This window comes from Tetrao urogallus (assembly GCF_951394365.1).
Source record: "Tetrao urogallus genome assembly, chromosome: 3".
Taxonomy (NCBI): domain Eukaryota; kingdom Metazoa; phylum Chordata; class Aves; order Galliformes; family Phasianidae; genus Tetrao; species Tetrao urogallus.
The window spans coordinates 30772591-30793559 of NC_136815.1; positions in this window are offsets into that span (position 1 = coordinate 30772591).

A 20969-nucleotide genomic window follows, 5' to 3' on the forward strand; every position below is an offset into this window, starting at 1 on the left:
ACAGACATGGTCTGTTACCTGCATGAGAAAATTAAACACAAAGTTCTAGACACCACAAGAATTTTTTAGGCTGATGGGTGATGAACATGTGGTCATGTAGCTACTATGATGCTTCTGTTCTTATGTGTTCTCAGGTTTTTCCAAAAACTTGTGCAAACGTTCAAGGATCAACTGAATCAGAGCCAATGCCAGAGTTTTATTACAGTGTTCTGGGTTCCCAGAATAGCATTGTGAGCTGGCATGCTTGTGGGGAGTCTGCTATGGGTGGAAGCCATTCACACTTACGGAGCATAAAAGGTACTACCAAAGTCAAAGCACGTGGTGTAGTAGTTAGTAAGAAACCTGTAAGAAAGGAGTGCAGACAGAGGAATGGAACAGACTACCTTCTCCTCTGCTCCTCAAAGCTCGTTGCCCAGAGAAGCTGTGTACCCCATCCCAGCAAATGTTCAAGGCCAGGTTGCATGGGACTCTGGGCAGCCTGATCTAGAGGGTGGCAGCCCTGCCCACGGCAGTGAGGTTGGAATGGATAGTCTTTAAGGTCCCTGCCAACCTAAGCCACTCTATGATTTTAAGTCTACTAAGAGGGAAGGCAGTCACAGTGTCTCTGTCATTGCTGCTTGCAAGAGAAGGAGTTAGTCACACGTTCCCTTTATTTTAGTTTCCAGTAGTTAATATGAGTTATCAACTAAAGAGCCAGATATATGAAATAAAACAAGCTGACCGTGGAAGAAATTCAACCTCTTATGCTTACTAAGGATGTAGCCAACATTATTCAGTGTCAGGATATGAACGTTGTAACACATTAGGTCAGATTTCTGGCACGATTTTTATGCATGGGTGGTTTCAGACATCAAAGGGAATTGCAATAGAGTTATTTCCACAGAAAGCAGTTTCTCTCGCCAGTTCCACACTGGCCTGAGTTATTGACATGTGCTACCCAATTGTTAGCCACATATGCAGTAGACATGCCTGAGCTACCCTCAACACCTGAGGAAAAAAAGTTGCATATTCTTTCTAAAAAAAGATAAATAAAAAAGAGCTGTTTTCAGAGTAGCAGCCATGTAATGGATTTAGTTTGTCCTGAGAAAAAGGACAGCAAGATTTGACATAAGACTCCGCAGAGTACACAAAGTATTGAAGACCTGCAGACTCGTTTTCATGTTTGTCAGCAGTTACACACCTTTCACTGACTGTGCTGAAAATGCTTTGATGAGTAGCAGTCTGACAGTGGGAGTGAAGGGTTTGCAGTGTTACATATCTTAATTATTAATTACAAATAAAGTCTGAGCCAGCACTTTTTTTTAACTCCTCGGTAGTTATCTGTCATGATGATACATTCCCAGGCTTAGTTTGTTTAGATCTACATGGATTTTGATAAACAGTAGGTAGGTGCTGTTGCATGAGAAGGGTAAGATGCTCATGACCAGCAAGCACTTAATAAACATCAGGTGTAGTACAAACAATGTCTATAGAGCTACGTTCAGAAATCAGAAAGAGCATAAATCCCGATGTATTTGAACTTCTTCTTGGAAGACTGCAGTGGAATTATCCACATGAGCATTTAACTGAGAACCAAATAAGTGTAGCAGTCATGCTCCAGGGAGCATAAAGAATCAGTAATATCCCATCAGTTTCAGCATGCCAGTCTGTCAATTGCCAGTATGGCAATTTTTAAACTCTAATATATTTTCCAAGAGGGCAAGCCTCAAAGGGAGTTAAATTGTGTCACTTTGGAATGACATAAAGACTTGGTCTTAATTTTTGTTTTTGTTTATTAGCATACAAAGAACATTTCTCAAGTTACTTACTGAACTCTGATGAACGCTAAAAAAAATGTTACAGATCTCAGTCCAAGCCATACTTGCCTTAATGATTTCTGTAACCACACTGAATTAAAAAAGACGAGAGTTTCCTTGCTTACTATTTACATTTGTTCAGATAAACCTCCTAGAGAAATCTTCAGAAAACTTATCAGTCTGATAACATGCCTATCTTTCAACATGCTGGCAGAAAACAACTAGAAAAAAGAGAGATTATTCTGATTCTTTCTTGAGGAAAAAGATAGCGAGGCAAAAAAAAATGAAATAAAAAAGCCTCTCATTCCCTCCTAGCCAACTTTTTTGCTGGGGCCAAGGAAGTAAATAGAATGATACAAAGAAGACACGTTTCCACGGACTGAGCAGTTTAAATGTGCAGAAAGTGTGCAGGTTGGTTGTTAGCTTACCAGTGTCTATCTATGAAGTTATGGAGTCAGTATCCCCCTGCTACTGCCAGGAAGTGGGGCTGATGATGGCTTTTGCCCAGGTCTGTGATTTCTCTAGATATCTCATTTGATTAGTTTCCTGTAGGAATTATCTCTCTGTCTAGCTTGTATTCTGAGCCTTTCTCATACTGATGGGCATAGTCACTACATGCATGCTGTGAGGTCTATTTTACTCTCAGTTTATTCACTGCACAGATTATGCGATACTGCCGCAGCTCCCTCATGTTTTTGGCACTTGCCTGGGCTGATGCAGTGAATTCAGCTGCATTATAAGGGTGAAATCACACTTCATCAATACCCACTTTAAGGTTTTCTCATTTTACCGACCATATGCAAAACCAGTGTGGTCCAACTGCCAGCATGCAAGTCAGATATGGGTAGCTGGATGCTTCCCCTGCTTCACTGTTTTTTCCTCAGAGCAAGCAGAGAAGGAATTTTTGGCCCCCTGACACCAACAACTGGCTGCTTCTTGCTGAGCTTGCAAGCAGGCTGGTGTGTAGTTAACCAGCTGTAGTTAACCAGCCACTTGTGCTGTGTGAGTAAAGAAAGCTCCAAATTCATCTCCTGATGCATGTCTGCATGTGTACACTCTTCTGGTTTCAGATCCAGGTGCTATCAAAGCTGCACCAGAAGACCTAAGGAAAGTGTCCTCATACAAGGATGTACCCTACTGCCAGAGGCATAGTTCTCAGTTCAGTGCTCTTCAGCCCAGAACATTTTCATTACTTCAGGCATTGATTTCAGGACATTTTCTTTTTCTGAAACAGAAATACTCTTCAGTCACTGATACAGAGGCATATAATCCCCTAAAATTGGACAAATCTCAAATGATAATTGCTGCTATACTGACAATTCTCTGACAAAGCATCATTTAACAACCTTTCCATTTCAATCAATCAGTCAATCAGTCAGTTTTTTTCTGTCAACTGTACTGTCAACGGTTATGAACTGTACCTATATCACAACAGATTTAAATTCTTAAATTCTACTGATCATGCCCCAAGATTTACTTAATGCCTAAAGATTCCGTTATTTTAATCCTTAGATTACAAAAATCTACCCTTTATTCAGTCCTAGGTTCTAAGGTGTTCCGTTTTTTTCTCGCCCAGCCATTATTATTTTTTAAATTTCATTTTCACTCAGTCTATATCACAATTTGGTTGTTGGTAAGGTTCCTAATTTCCCAGTTTTAATACATTATTTGTGGATCTCTTTGTTCACATTTCCTAATAAATAAATAAATATATAATTCGGTGAATGTGATTTTCCTCAGTAAAGGCACTTCTAATTTTTTCTCCTCTGGGATAATTTGCTCTTCAGTCTAATTGATATTTCTTTTCCCTTTCATAATACCCTTCCTAGAGATCCTTCCTGCTATATTACATGCTACCTTTCGAAGTCCATGGTCCATAACAGATTTAAATGTGACCATTTTCAGTAATTGAGCTTCCACCTTTCCTTATTCCACTTTTCCCATCTTACTTATTATTCTTACTTATATTACTTATATTATATATTACTTATATTCCTACTTATTCCAACTGTCTTCAAGGACCTCTCATCTTCAAGGATGTGCTTATTTGTCAGCCTACCTGTGACCTATTCCACTGGCTTCCCTGAATGCATTTTCTTTCCCTGGTTTGGACTAAGTCCAGTGAATCCATTGTGGGGTTCCCACACTTCCCAGGGGATGAACTGGACACCATTCCTGCCTGCCCTATCCCTTCCAAGACAGAAAACCAGAGGTATTTCTTCTTCTTGCTTACAACTCTTTATTACTGCTGTTTTTCTCTTTTTCTCTTCACCTTCACCACAGTCAGTCAAGTCTGCCTATTCTTTCTCCTTCATCTTCAGCATATGGAAAGTTCATAAAGTCAAGACATACATTCTGTCCATACAGTAGAACACTTACTACTTTTTTATCCTTTTTCTTCCCCATCCTGCTATATCCTTCCATGCCAGTATTCTACCTTGTGGCTGGTGCTGGACTTTGTCAGAGACAGCAGAGCAGACTAGATCAATCATGTCTGATTCCTGCTTGAGGTAACCGCATCTTCCTTTTGAACATTTTTTTTTTAAACATATGGGAGAATTTATGGAGCCTTTTTATTTTTTTTATTTTTTTTTCCCCCCAGTAGAGATGCTCCTATATAACAACTTCCAATAGAGATGCACCTATATAACAACTTTGGTTTTACTGAAAATAGATTTGCTATTCATGGCTATAGACAGCTTAGAAGCAGCTCCAGAATAAAAGAAGTCTGCAGAAAAGTTGAAAACTAAAGGCACAGATAATGTATTTGTGTTTGGGCCCAATCCTAGAGAAAACTCCCATTAAACACACCTGCACAAGGAATGGAAGATTTTCCCCAATCAAGTTTTATAGGAAATCTAACCCCACCCAGAAAAAGAAAGTGTTTCCAGTCTTTGTTTCATATAATTATTTCTATCTGTCTTCTAGAACATGTGTGTTTCTTATGACTACAGTATATTCGGTTGTAGTTTAAACAGTGATAAGTATATTTATAGATCTGTGTAAAACAAAATATTACTAGCATGTCAGCATTTGGTTGATCTTCACATTCTTGGCTTCAGAATGGTTTAAAATAAAACATACACACAAAGCAGGGTTGTTTTTTGGCTCCAGTTTCCTCATTTTTGCCCACAACAGACCTGGCAGATGTGGGATAGCTGGAATGTGCATATCTAACAATTCTCTTCTGTGCCATCATTTGAAGCTGTAGGAGTGCAGTTATTTGGCCGTAGCACGAACAGAGTGATGAATGTGATGAAATACAGATTTCATTTATGACCAGGGGATAAACGCTATTCAGGTCACAGAAACAGATTAGCGCATGGGGACAAAAAGTTCATGAAGAATTCTTTTTTGGAGGTGGAGGGAAGAGTACTAAAGAGCTGCAGTGATTAAACTGAAATGACTTGGTAGTTACTGGGAGTATATAAAAACAAATACAAAACAGGAACCATGAAAGGATGCAGGCTTCTTAATTGCTGTGGCCTTGGGATGGCCTTGCTAGAGAATCACAATCTGATTAATCATGATAACACAGAAACTGGATTGCTTCACAGAGGATTTTACATTCGGAATTTTGTGGAAAAGTTTAAAACTGTTTCAGGGGCCTCATACCCAAGACAAACCCAAAACAAATGAAAGGAAATCAGAGAGCTGTAAAAATGAATTATGAACCAAGACCTTCGTAGATGACTATTAAGCCTTGATCAGTTTATAACAGATCAAAGAAAGTTCTTCCCATCATAGGCAAGACTGTTACAGCAGAAACTGTGCTCTTACCAGAGCCAAATCCTTACCCTGAGTTCAGATGTAGATGCAAGCTTGATAAATGAATCTATTTTTAAAGTTGACCGCTCACAAATCTAAATGTGAGCAAAGGTGTTTTCAAGATGGATTCGTAGCATATAATGCTCTGCATCTGTATGTTGGATCAACTTAAAAATATATGTTTTAAAAAAAAATCCCCAAACAAACAAAAAACCCAACAAACCAAATAAACACCAACCCCAAAAGTAGAAAAACACTTATTACCATTTCAGAAATAGCAGAAATCTGCATTTTTCGTGAAAATGAGTTCAGGAGGAGTTTTTCTTGGGTTAGAACTTCAGTAATAAACAGAGAGATATCTCACGGATCAGATAGAAACACCACAGAGATCTTTATTTAAAAATAAACCCACTTTCCAGAACATCTATCAGCTTTTTCTGCAGTCTGAATATTCCTTCCAGGAGGCCCTCTCTATACAGCATTTTCCACTGAGCAGTGCTCAGGGACTGGCAAGGCAGAGAAACTACAACTTTCCACATAAGAAGCAGGGAAATGGGAAATGCTTTCTGAAAAGCCTCCATTGTGTCCCACGTAGATCCAAAAAGGGAGCGTCTTACTGGAAAAGCCTTCATGGGAGAGGGCAACCTGATTGTGTGAGGTCTTTCTCACAGATGTCTAGGTGGGAAAAAGACTTGGCACCTAATATCGGAATGATATGACCCAACAAAAGACAGGAGATAGAGATTTTCCTGCCACGCTGCAAAGTTCAAATACTGTTTTGCCTCTCATAAAAAATGCTGTGGATCTGGGAGGGGAGGAGAGCAAGCCTTTGCTCCCTGTATGAATGTGGATGTGGGTGTGGAGAGGAGGGCAAAGGGCAGAGTATTTCTGTTTCAGAAAATGTCCTGAAATCTATGCCTGAAGTGATGAAAATGTGCTGGGCTGAAGAGAAATGAAGGACTTTCAGCCTGTTCTGAACTTTCCTGCAGCTTTGGGCTCTCCCGAGGAGTTGTTTGTCTCTGTCACAGCCACAGCATGGTGACAGCTTCACTAACAGCCTGAGTTCCACTGGTGCCATCTCCTGAGGCATCTCTGGTATCGCAAAAACAACAGCCACCATTCTGAGAGCTCTGCCCTTTACGAAGGGATATTCACCAAGGATGAGTCCCATTGGTACTGTGAATTCATTTCCACATCTTCAGAGACCATCTGGGTGTGCAGAAATACTTTACAGTTGCATAAAGAAAGTTTTTCAAAGCATCAAGCATGGTATCTTGCTGTTTCAATATAACATGAAGTGCAGGAAGGACATGACTCTGGGCTAAAGGAACCCTATTTTCTCCTAATTACTCCACTGACTTTGGTGGAGTTAGTCCAGGTTTTTACTGAGCAACATTCAGCATCTGGCAGAGCTTGCAGAACTTGTCTAATCAGATCCTCTCTCATTTGCTGTTTTCAGCAGCTGAGACATTAAACCATTTCACCGCAGTCACCAGCTCCAGGATTCATAAGCAGAGAGTGAAGACATGACTTGTTCTGTAATGTCATGCATTCCCATGGGGACGTGTATGTCTTTCCATGCTTTTTTCCTCCTCGATTGCCTAAGCTATTCCTTGACCTGTGCTCTACAGTCAATTAGTTCGACATGCATTTGTTACACTACTTCTGAGTCTAAGATTTTTTAATCATCTAATGATGATGGCTGTCCTCCTCCAAGAACACTTAAATACAATCTGATTCAATTGGTCGGCTTCATTGGAGTGCTGAGCCAGCAAGTTGTTTGAGTGCCAAGAGTCAATGAAGCCAAAAATAGGGGTCGAAAGTTGCTTTTAGCTGGCACATACCTCTGGCAGGCTTTGTAGAATATCCTGATTAAAGCACTTGTTAAGCCTTGACTGAATTCTTTTTCCTCTTATAAATACAGTTTTGTCAGATTTTATTTTGTACTTTCCCCGTGCATTTGTGAAAAGGCCTGTGATCAGGATGATGGAGTAACAACCTGAAGTAAAAAGCAGGATTTCTGTCACACCAGAAGGATTTGTGTCACTCTAGATTAGTAAATGATCTGATGACGGGTGCTACCTTCTGCATCATCCCAGAAACATTTGCAAGTTACACCTCCACCACCACACTACAACATAGAGTGAAGCAATCTTGGAAACTGTTGCACTTAGTCCAAAAATCCACCAGAGGGTGCAAAGAAATAAATCACCGTCAGAGAGAAATTTCACAGCAGAGATCCTTTCTGCTTGAGCCACTGCTGAGCAAAGCTTCGACTGAATCCCAGTGGAGATAGAAATGAAAGTTGCTGAAAATAAACAGATATGATTTTGTAGGCTTTTAAAGCAATGCAGGCAGACTAGTGGCTGTTTAGCATTGCTTTCATGTGCTGAGATGCTAAATTCAGATACAATAAAGCAGGCAGAAAGAGAAACTGGATCTCTTTTTTTCAGATTGTAATGGACCTCTGTGTATGTTAAAATGTGAAAGGCAGGGAAAGACATGCAGAATCCAGTCATACTCACTTATATTTCAGAGTTCAAGTAAATCCAGGATTAACTGATGGGTGAAGTTTCTGCCCCCACGAGGTGAAAATCTTGCTGGTTCTTCAGTTCTGGTGTAGTTGCTGCTTGTGTTAGGCATGGAAGAAACCTGACAGCGTTTCTAATGTGTGCTTGGCCCAGACTCAACGGTGTGAAGTTCAGATCATTAGGTGTGAATCAAATGCATCATCCAGGAACTTGGCATTTGGCTTTCAGGTGTTACTTACAATCATAACTGATCCAGAATGGTACAGCGTGTGCCATCTTGTCACAGAAGGAGGTATTCTAATGGTACATGCCTCAGAACAATAACATTGCTAAAAGTATCATTCATTCTCTTCAGAACAAGTCTCACACTTTGGATTATTTGCCTTGTTTGTTTCACATTTGGATTTCTCACTTTATGACAATTGACGACTGTGGCTCATTGCACCTCTTATGCTTAATAATGTTTTCCTTGCTTGTAGTGCAGAAGTACATCGTGAATGTTACTGCAGGAGAGGGTAGTAACAGGAATCTACTTACTACCTGTCATTACATTTCATCATGTCAAATAATGATTTCAGTTCTCAAAATTTCTGGAATTTGTTAAGATCCTGCTGCATAACTCTTCGTATATGCACATAAGGAAGAGGAACTCCTCTACAGGTTATGGTCATTTCATGCAATATGCATAATATTGGGCCTGTTGTGGATGCTCTCTTACACTGGATTACAGTATAGTTATTACTAATGCTGCTGCCATTGCATTTGCTCTAATAACATTATGTTTGTGTACACAGGATATCACAAGATATCCTGCCATTCCACTAAGATAAATATATCCGGAATGGGACAGTAACACAGCTAAACTGTGGTGAGGATTAGACTAGCTATGGAAAGCATCTGTTATTATAATATAGGTTTTTATGGGCCAACATCCAGCTCAGATGAACAACCTTCACTCTGGCACAAGAGAGCAGCCTAGGTAGCATGTGTCTACCAAACATGAGGCACCAAGTTACACTGCACCATTTCTTTTACTGGTGGACAAAGACAGGACTTGCAGGAATTCAGACTCCTTAAGCCAGACTCTTGCACAGGTCAGCTCCATACAGCATCTCAAACTCTTCCTGATTGCAGGAGGATTATCTGAATACCTCCCACAGTGCACATTTTCTACTACTTTCTTGAACTTTTCAATTTTTAGTGGGGTGTAGTAAAATAGAAGACAAGCCTATATGTATTTTTTAAACTTTTCTTTTGGGAACAATCTCCTTTAATAGCTGCTGTAGAAAAGAAATGTTGAATTGCAACTAATTAGGATTCTTTATTCCTAAAAAGTTAGAGAGCAAGTAACGATCTATCAATGCACTTCTTCTTAGAGGCTCATCCTGTAAACACTGGATAAAAATAATTTCTTTTCCATCTTTCCTTAGATAGTTTATTCAAACACAAATTTGCCCATCTCCTTTGAAAGACTCACAGGAGAATCAGAAACCATCACAGCACAGCCTGGACTTTTCCAGGAGTAGTTGCATTTTACTGTTGATTCACAGCCTCACAAGAGGAAAATTCATTTTCTGTGACCATTAACAGCAGAAGCAGTCTTAAGAACTACACTCGTAAGCTGAGAAGTCTCAGCAGTACCTGAAAATTTATCTAACTAGTGACATTTAAAGGAGTCAATTCAAATGCCATCTTTTCTATAGAAAATAATAGATATATTTATAGTATAATCAGCAGTATAATTAACAGAATAAGAAAATTAGATATTTATGCGAAATCCAATGAAAAAAAAGAGAATAAATCTGCAGAATAATTTTTTCCCCCTCAAAGTAGTCTCTCTAGCCTTAGCCTTCAGAAAGTTTCTTTCCACTTAGATCTTTGAATAGGCACAGCCCTTTGTAAAAACCTCCAGCTAGCCTAGATGTAAAACTCTCTTTGTTTTTTTCAGGAAAGAATTAATTATTTCATGGTGCTGTTGAAGAGGAAAGAACTTGATTTGATCTCAGGAAGAAATAATGAAATCTTTAGTGATAAATACTTCAGTTCTCTCAATACATTTAAGAACTACATTTCACTGCAGCAGGGAAAAGATAAGTAAGCACTTTGCACCAAAAATACATGAATGTTTTTGAACCTGATTATGAAAACTGGATCAGCAGTCATTTCATACTCTTATTTGTGAACACATGTCTAATAATAAGTGATGTCATTTTTGGCCTAACTGAATGATGTTAAATACAAGTAGGTAGCATTCTATTAAACACGATTCAAACAAATAATGGGAAAGATGACAAAACTGGCACAGGCTTCCCAGACAGGCTGTGACATTTCTTCCTTGGAGATCTTTAGAGCTGCCTGGAAACAGGCCTGGGTGCTCTGCTCCGAGTGCCCAGTAGTACTCCGAGTAGAGTTTGGACCAGATGGACCCGGAGATTCTTTCCCACCTCAGCTATTCCATAGTTTTGTGATCCTGTGAAGACATAATCTTGTGAACCACACATCTTCCCTGAAGTAACAAGTGCTTTATCATAACTATCTGTTTTCTCACTTTTCCAGCAGTCAAATTTCCAGTCAGTCTCAGATAAAGACTAGTTTCATGACAAATGAAGCCACCGCAGCAATATAGCCACAATGGAGTTTAGAATTGGATTAAACAAAGCAAGTTCCCAAACTGCTTGAGGAGTGAGTACCTTATGCTGTCCCTGAACATGCACAAGAGCAGAAGAGGTTTTTTTGCCAGGTGGCTCTTAAGTGTGACATGCAAGTATACCCACCTGGTGGGGGACACAAAAATCCCAGCAGTCAGAAGCATCACTTGGAGCATCAGGACAGCTGGGTATACTGGATGTATATCAGGTTCATTACATAAAATGAGTGACAAATTATTAACGACTCTGACGTCAACACCATCCTTTATTTTCTACCATCAGAATGCAAATGGTCCCCTGTAAGAAAAGGGCAAAGCAACCTACATTAACATAAGGTAAGCAACCCCTCAGGGACCAGCCCTCAGGCTGAAGTTCATGCCTCCTAATGTTCAAGGTCTCTGATGGTCTGATAATAGAGGAACTTTTGTGTTTACCACTTCTTCTGAATTGGTTAACAAGCAGTAAAAATACACTCTGAGAAGTTTTTATCTACCAAATTTATGCACATGAACTGCACTTGAAGACTGCAAGACAGGTTTCCCAGCTAGAACATGGCCTCGCAGAGTGCTGCAGCACCATGTTGATACATATTTCTTGAGGATACAGCCTGTTCACCAGGAATATTTTGAAGAAGGCAGTCTTCCTTCACTGAGCTTTTCAGTTTAAGTTATTGAAGAATTCTTTGACTGAATGATGTAAGATATCTTAGAAAAACATTATGGAACTTCATTAAAAGTCTTCTGAAGCTCCACCCAGATGCACAAATCCTCAGAAGGTCTGGGGAAATACTGTCAGCATCCAACAAAACCACAAAGGCTGTACCTAAAGAAAAAAAACCTGATGAGAACAAAGAAATAATTGACTTCAACAGTTTGCAGAGAAGTATTCAAAATTGCAGATGCCTCTGGTACTGGCTTGGGCCTGCCAGCTCCTGTTGGTGAATATAGCAGAACTGATATAAAGACATCAGAATTGGGTTCTTACATTTTCAGCTTTTAAATAAACTATTCCCTTTCTCCATACACATCCAAACATTTCAGATGGCATAACAATTTATTGAAGCTGTAAGCACCAGTGTTTACCTGGAAAAACTCCTGACAGGTTCACATTGAAGAAGTAGTATGCTATCAAAAGAACTTCCCTGACCCCTCAGTCATTATTTCTTGACTACACAACTGCTGCTCTCTATAAATAGTTCAGCTTTTTAGTATGATTAATAAAAATATGCTGTGCTTCCAGATGGCATGGGGGATGTTTAACACATGGTATTAAAGAGTTAAAGTATGTAGAATCTGGCTGAAGCACAATGGTCTTGTGAAGGCCCAGTCTGTCCAACCCTCAGCACAAGATAAATAGAGCTTCAGGAGAGAGCTACACTCACACAAGAGTGATGTTGTTAACAGGATTAAGAAAAAGTGGTGCCATTGATAAGACCATAAAAGAGCAATGCCGCTTGTAGGTCCTTGAAGCAGTGAAACTGCTTCAGTAAGTTCTTAGATATAACAGGCAAAGTGTTGTTAGGAATATCAATGATCATATAGAAGCCCACTCATCCAACTCATGATAGGAACGCTGGCTACAGACCTCTCCTTCTCAGGAAGTGGTCTTCATCCACAAAATGTGCTTCTTTCAGAAGTTAGGGCTTAAATGAGCTCATGCTGGACACAGGAGAAGAACAGATGAATTGCTTTCACCTGTACTTCCTGGGCCAGCCACCTCTTCACTAGGTGCTCAATCACGAGGTCAGGCCATGACACAACAGTTCCCTTACATCACTAATTAACAGATAGATAGAGATGCATAATTAAAGGACGTATGTGGTTGCTCCTCACAAGAACATCTAAGGAGCGTTCAAGAGCGCTCAGGCTGCCCAGAGAGGTTGTGGATGCCCCGTCCTTGGAGGCGTTCAAGGCCAGGTTGGATGGGGCCCTGGGCAGCCTGGTTTAGCATTTAATGTGGAGGTTGGTGGCCCTGCATATGGCAGGGGGGTTGGAGATTCATGATCCTTGAGGTCCCTTCCAACCCTGGCAATTCTGTGATTCTGTGAAGTGCTTGGGTAAGCTATCTAGCTCCACTCCCCAGTATCTGTGTTAGACACTAAGAGAGCTAAAACTGTCTGAAGCAGAGACTCATTGAGCATGTTTGCTCCTGCAAGCAGTTTTAGCCAATAAGAACACAAGAGTCTGTTGCCCTTGCAACAACATTACTTACTTAAGATTACTAGCATTGAGAACTGCTAGCATCTGCATATGGTAAAAGAAGACAATGACAGTACATTCTAATTGGACAAAAGCACAGAGAAACAATAAGCAACAAAGAATGAAAATCAGCTTACCCCCTTCCAACAACAGACGATAGCTTAAGAGGAGTACAGTCCCTGTCTAGAAAGATACTACTCCCTTGGCTGCTAACTCTTAAAGTAGGGTGAGGAGGGGTGGGTCCAGGCTCCACCCCCTCTGATCCCTCAAGTGCATTACTTGCAGCTGAGCTTTCTAAGCTATACCTTCTCACCTGGTGCTTAGCCATTGGCTCAGACTCCAACCTGGCAATTCTGCTGTATGCTATTCATGTGTTCATAGGGAGCCAATCCAGCTTTGTGCATACATCTCTCTTGGTCAAACTCCTTTTGTTCCAGTTCTTTCAGGCCTTTTGCCAATGGAAATGTAACAGTTAAAACTGATTTTATATTTGCTAAGCAGCAACCAGAATTTCATCAAAACATGACATGCAAAATTTGGCATATTCTTCCCTGCTGCCTCCCAAAAAACCCAGCATGGTCTGGGGAAAGCGTGGTAAAACAGATGGTTTGTTTCTATAAATGTGCTAATATCTACCTGTAGCTACTGTTGCCTATGGAGTTTTTTGCAGCTAAACATGAGTTCTCTTTCCCTGGACTCTCATAGGGCATAAATCTCATGCTACGATATTGTGGTACTGAACCCCAGCTAACAGAGGGTATTTTAGTACTAGCTTAGGAATGTGTTTAGCACAGCAACATGGTTCCCAGTCAGTAGGCAGTGTAAGCTCGTGACTGCCCTCAAATGATTGTGCAGACATTCTCTATTGCAGTTCTGTAAGACTGAGAAAAGAAGTCGAATTATAGCCATAAAAGACATAAACACACAGTCTCTGAGATCTTAGTGGCTAATTCCATCTTTCCTGGTATCTCTGGCTCTCCACCCAATTCTTTTTAAGGGTGACACTTGTTTAAAAAGCATGCAAAACACAGATCTTTCAGTTCATATGACTTTGTCAAATTACAAGTTTCCTCTCCATCCATCCAAATACATATTTGTTTCAGTGCATACAAAATTTTTTATTTGATCATTAGTAACAAAATACCCAAATACCTTTCAATACCTTCTGTGTCTTACAGATTTTTCTCTTCCTTCTCAATTCAAACTACTTTGTCTCAGCCATCTCTCAGTAATTCTATCAATGCTGCTAGTTATCTACTCTTTCTAAACATTAAGCTTTGTATTTCAGGATAATTCAAGCATCTTGATACTGGATAACAGCTAACCCTTTGTATTTGCTGACCCATACTCCACCCGAAAACAACTGTGTGATCTTTTTCAGGAAAACATTTTGGCACTGTATGTTGGATTGCAGTATTTTTATTAGCACTGAATGAATCCCTCAACACAATTCAACCAAAAAAATGAGAAAGAGGTCTTTAAACAAATCTGTGCAATTACTCATCTTAATAAAAAATATTTATTTCATGACTATCTGAACAAATGAATATAATTTCCCATGGATTTGCATGCTACATTCCTTCTTGTACTCAGACTCCATTCCTTGCTGCAATATAATTGGTTCTTTCTCTATCTGCTTTATGTTCAACTGAACAAGAGAAGCAGGTTGGATTGATAAGGCTGCATCACAGAGCAGAAACACAGCCCTGTTAAAACTGCTTTCCATACACAGAGGAATCACTTTGGTCTTTCTGTAACTACCTGAAGGGAGGTTGTAGTAAGCTGGAGGTTGGCCTCTCCTCTCGTGAAACTGGTGGGAATGGCCTCTAGAGGGAGAAGGGAACTAAAGGGAATGGCCTCAAGTTGTGCCAGCACAGATTTAGGCTGGACATTAGGAAATACTACTTCTCTGAAAGAGTGGTCAGGCACTGGAATGGGCTGCCCAGGGAGGGGCTGGAGTCACCGACCCTGTGTTCAAGGAACATTTGGACATTGTGTTGAGGGACATGGTTTGGTGAGAACTATTGGTGATGGGTGGATGGTTGGTCCAGATGATCTTGGAGGTCTCTTCCAACCCCGGTAATTCTGTGGTTCTAGACACTTTCCAATTTTTGTAAAGCCTATAGAAAATAATGTGTTCAAGATTTCTCTCTGTGTCAAGCACATCTCTTTTCTCTGTTCTTTGTTTTTAAACAGATGTAAAATCTTTGTTAACCTTTGTTAAATGAGTTAAAAAAATAAATGAGACATGGAGAGTATGCAAATTTTGCTTCCTTGCTAATCTGAGTAGCACACTTACTTGTTCAGCAAACTGCATGAATATTTCTCCTAAATTCTTGTGCTACATTTTTTAACTACCTTACCAATATACGCCTTGGAGTTGTCAAAAACATTCTCTTCAGTTATTTGTACTAACTGTATAACTCTGGGCAAATATATTGCAGCAGTTAATACCTCCATCTGAAATGATTGGGAGACTTTGGGAGACTTTTGCCAAATCAAAAAGAAAAAAAAAAAAAAAAAGAGTTAAAACTAAACACAATGCAAAACATAATTTATGACAAAAAAATTATTTGGCCATAGTCTTGTAATTATGTCAGCTTCAGTCTGGGCAAAGATCGACCCAAAAAAGTTAGCACAGAACAGCAGCTGAAAAACTCAGTGATCCCTTGACGCTTTCAATCATTTAACTAAGAAGTTTCTTCTGATATTTTTCAACTTGGCAAATTAATTTTTCCAGATGTTAGGGCAAGCTTTCTGCTACTGGCAGAGAAATACAGAACAGGATATATTTTGAGGAGAAACAACATATCTGCCCTTTATGTCACAGGAAGCAATAGAGCTAATGGAACCTGGTGAGAAGAAAGTGGGCCATTGCTATGTCCACATGTCTGGACTGAACACATCTTTCTAAAGGTCTATTGTGCTGCTAGAATCATATACAGTGGGAATGTTTTGCCCATTCTAATCCTTGCAGGAACCATTCACTGCTTCTGGATGGTATTTACCTCTGGGCTAAGAGCATTCATGTACATAAGATTGGTCCAGGACACACACACACACACATATATATATTCTGGAATAAAGTTGAAGGAAAGTTGTTAATTGCTGTCCTGCAGAGAAAAGGCAACATTATTGGCATAGGAAAACATACTGCAAAAGGTGGTCTGACATGTTATTTGCAGCTTCTTTGAATGCCATTTCTTTCTTTATGATCAGGGATCATGTTGGATAGTTTTCTTCATATGAAGGGCATATGTTAAATACAACATGAACTCTCAGTTCTGAATTCTTTTGTAGTAATGGAAATCTAGAGTTAACTCCACAGCTTTCTGAATCTGGTTTATAGAGCTTAGTCAAAAAAGCTTCATAGCTCTTCTCATGTATTTAAGAGGATTGTAATATAAATGAAGGAAAAAGTGGGTCACAACTTTGGCAACCCTGTTCCCTTCCCTCTATTTTTGGTCTCACAGTTAAAGCCTTCAACATTTCCTTGTATGGACAAAACAATTAATAAAAAAACCCAAAACCTTACAATGGAGGCAACCATACAACTGAAATTGCTTTATTTTACCAGTGAGGAAAATACATAAAAATGGGCAACAGCCTGTAAAAACCCCAATATCATACCACATATGGTGTGAACTGATAAAATTAGTGTAGGTGATCTGCAGATAATGTCTGGGAAATGTTAACAATAAAACTGTATGTGCTGAAGGCCTCCAAAGTTTAAATAAATATTCCTAGTAAATATTATGAAAACCTCTCCTCCTTTCATGAGAACGTGTTCCAAAAAGGCTAAAGGAGATACGGCTTATTTACATTAATCCCATTTTGATCTTCAATAAAAATAACGTACAGGCTGTGTTGGACAGGATGGTACTGCACACCAAGCAGGACAAGGGACAAATCCCATTCATCTCAGCCTGTGGAAGCAGGAGACAACATCATCCTAGGAGAGCAAGCAAAACTTTCTCCCATGTACACTCCTGTTTTGCAGCCTCCAGAGCACATGAATATGAAGGTTCGATTCTTCTGTAGGAAGGAATCCAGTTCAATTCATTCCCTTTATAAAAACTACAAGTATAACAAACAAAAGAAAAGGAAGCATGTTTGGAAGTGCTGTGTTTACACATAAGGCTGAAAATGTTCCCAGGTCAGCAGGGAGAGGGTTCCTCTGATCATGGCTCAGCAGGACAGTGCTCTTCGTTCTGCAGATCTAACATTTGTCCTGGATTAAGCATGGTCCAGTGTGGCAACAGAAACAGAAGAGGCCTTGGTGAGCTCAGACCAAGGAGCTGGGATAGTTATATGGGTCTGTGATGTTTCTTGGGTTGGTAGACCTAACAAAGCTTTAGGTGAGGATACAGAGAAGAAGTTTCAGATGCTGCAAATGGGAAAAGTTTCAAGAAAGTACATGAATGAAGTTTCCTACCTCATCCTCCATCTTCCCAAGAACTCTTTCCCTAACAGAAAATTTCCAGCCACCCTCTTGCATCTCCCTGTTTCTGCAGCGTGTGTGGCCAGAGGAAAAGGCAAGAGGAAAGAAAAGTGATCATTCCCCCTGACAGACTAGCTGGGTCAAACTAGCTGGAGGAGGAGGCTTGCTGCCAGACTGGTGAGGGCTGGCCATCTAAACCATGAATATATCCCACTTTTGTAGCATTTTTACTTTGCATAAACATAAAAATAAGTATTTGCCTTTGATTAATGTGCTTTAGCTTAGTTACATAAGTGTGTCAATTATCTTTCTTGGTGCTTGTTTACTTGAAATTAAATGGCAGAGAAAATATGTGTCTCACGAGAGCCATGTAAATCATTCCATTAATGGAACTGGATAAGCAAATTGCTCTTTGGATTTTCTTGCTATGTGACTTAGGTGGAACGCCTAAAGACAGGAAATAAAATTTTATTCTTTGCCAGGCTGTGTGTCTATCTATAAACAGGCCACATGGAGGGGGGAAATAACCATGAAGAATGTTTGAAATACCAACTTTTCTCTTCTTGCTTGTGCTCATACCTGTCTTGTGCATGATCCAATTTTTAAAACCTGAATGCTGAAGACAATATGAACTGTACAATGTCTCTTCTCATGTCATAGGATGACAAAACCACTTTATGTTTTATTCATTATTAACCAACCAATTACTGTTTTTTAAACAGGTAAGGCAGGATTGTTTATTAACTTATTTAATCTTCATTGTTATATCTGTTATCCCCAGATCATTCAGTGTACATGGAAATTTTACTGTGAGATGAAGCATCTTTGACAAAAGATAAAGTTGTGAAAAGCTGGTAGTTTCCCAACAGTCCTTTGCCTTTTTCACAGGCTGCCAACCTCAATGATCTAGGGTTAAAAAATATTAAGTTGAAATAAACTAAAAATATCAACAACTTGAGTATTACTTAAATATCTTGTTTCCCTTGACACAAAAGCAATTTCATTTATCTGCACCATTTCCTTCCATTTTTAATAGCTGTCCAAATCTTAGAGGCAGCTTCGTAAATCCCAATCTTACTTTTATCAGTTTGATAGGTCATACTGAAAATAGATAAAAGATGCTCATGTTTTTTTCTTGCTGTACTTGCAGTTCTGCCAGCCACAAGCGTAAAGAAAACAGGAATATAATACTCATATCCTTGAAATAGTGTAGAAGTCATGAAGAAGAAAACAACATTTCATTTGTAAGTGATTTGGGACTTTTTGGCTCTGAGAGTGTACTCGTCTCATTCTTTTCATACCTTGTCCACAAGTTAAAAGGACAGAAGCTTTTCTTTTTATGCAATAGGACATTCTTATGAAATAGGACACTTTTAGCTTTCAGGCAGAATCTTGAGGCTTTAAGAAAAAAACCACTAGACATAGTGAGACTTGTGATGAAATTCTGAGAGCTCACAACACCTCAGTCAGGCTTTTTCTTCATTTCTATTGAAGCTGGAACGAAAAATGCCAGAAAGTGCAAAAACTGATAAACCAGCAGGAAACATTCTTGCCCAGTCAGCTTTCTTTCCTGAAATAAAAGACAAATCTCTTATAAAAAATCTACTCACAGTTTCAATGAAGTCAAATTGCAAGATCAGTTCTCATTGACTCCAGCATTAAAACAGCATGCTCACTTAAGGGTTTGCTCAAAGGAACAGAGAGTATTCTAGTACCAGATTTAATTTTGAATATCCTTGGACTTGATAATCCTATACCTCTTGAGAAGCATGCTGATGCAGACAAATATTTTTCTTCCTGTTTCCTTATCAAGATGAATTTCTGCTTATTTGCTTTGTTGTGGAGTATCTGAACATTCACACTGAACATTGTGCTTCTATTTATGATTAAGATAAGCTGATTTTAGAGCATTAAATTAAAACTTTGAAATTTATTCAAGAAAGTGAGTTCATTGGGCAAAGTTGGATGAAATAAGTTAAAACATTGTAGCTTAAGGCACTCATTTCAAGAGTATATAGTACTGTGTATTCTGTATCCTTTAAACAAGATGGTGATGCTAGCACCAAGTCATATTTGACATCACAAAATACTTTCTGCAGTTAGTATCTTAGACTAACACAAGATCCCATGACCCTCAGCAATGTCTGTGCTGTCATATGTACTTCAGTTATGTGTGCCCACCAAGTCTCTCTCATTAGCACTAGCAATCAAGCAGGCTCAGAGCTGCTGGATCTCCTTGCACAGCTACCTGACAATCAAATCAGGTCATTAAATAAATAAACAAATAAATAAATACAGATCAACATTTATCTGACTCAGTAAGCTGACCTGTACCTCTATTTGTCCCAAATATTAGACATGGTAGCAGAAGGATACATGGAATAATGGTGGAAAGGTAGGACTACCCTTTCAGCAGAAACCTTAAAAAAGGTTAAGCTAATCCATAAAATTACAAATGACATTACAAATGACATTACAAATTTGTCCAGGCCAGAAACCTGTGGGTGGCTTGAATGGTTCTGCTTTTCCACTGCCTTGCTTTTTAGGCAACCCTTCCAGCCTGCAGGAACTGGTCTCAAGGAACAGAGCAGCTGAACTGACAGGTCTCATTTGGCAGTGTTTCACATTTTCTTCCTGCAAGTGTAAATCAGTCCAACAGGTGCTAAGCAGAAAACATAAGGGCTGAATTCATTTCTTTTCCTTAGGCCTGCTTTCGACTAATGTAATAAAAATGAATGTGATCACTGTAAAGAATACTTTGGAAGTCATGACAGCATCTAGTTCAGCATTAGTTTTTTTCATGATTCTAGAGGGCAAAACTTTGAATTTTCATTTATTAAGGTGCTTATTTGTTCTTAGTGTTATCTTACTTTCACATACCTAAAATCAAATGAATTTTAATGTTATAGACAAGATTTCCATTAGGAACCAAATAAGCAATCTGAGGTAGCTGCCAACACAGCATTTTGTAACTTATGGTAGCAGAGAGTTGCACACATTTAATGAAAATTTTAAGCAGTTGATTTAAAAGTTTATATATCACAAAGCAGATTCTCTACTACTCTCCTTGGTAGTAAGCAAAAATCAGTGCTTTGAAAATAAAGGAAGGATTTTTTCTTTGATTAGCATGAAATTCTTCTGTGGAACAGAAAATTCATCTATTTGTGTTGCATTTGTCTTTGAGTATGGGGAAATATCTAATGAATATTGCAGTGGTGCTGCTGTAAAGGAGGGGCATGGCATCAAAGTTACCTGTGTTTACTGCACTTAAATGACATTTAAACTCAGATATACCAACAGCTGTTTAATATGAGCAACTGAATACAGTCGTTCAGAACACTTAGACACACAGTTTTCAGGAAACAGCTATCTTTTCCTCATTGATGCTGACTATATCCTTCATAAATAATTGAGTACTTAAAATACATTTTAAGACAAATCCTTTTCTAAGCTCATGTTTATGATGTTTCCATATGCACTAGGCATCTGTAGTTTCCATCTTTTTTCATTGTGTAGCAGGCCCTTGTCCCACTGTTTTGCCTGTTTCTCTAATAGAGAAACAGTTCTCTTAATAGAGAGCACAGTCC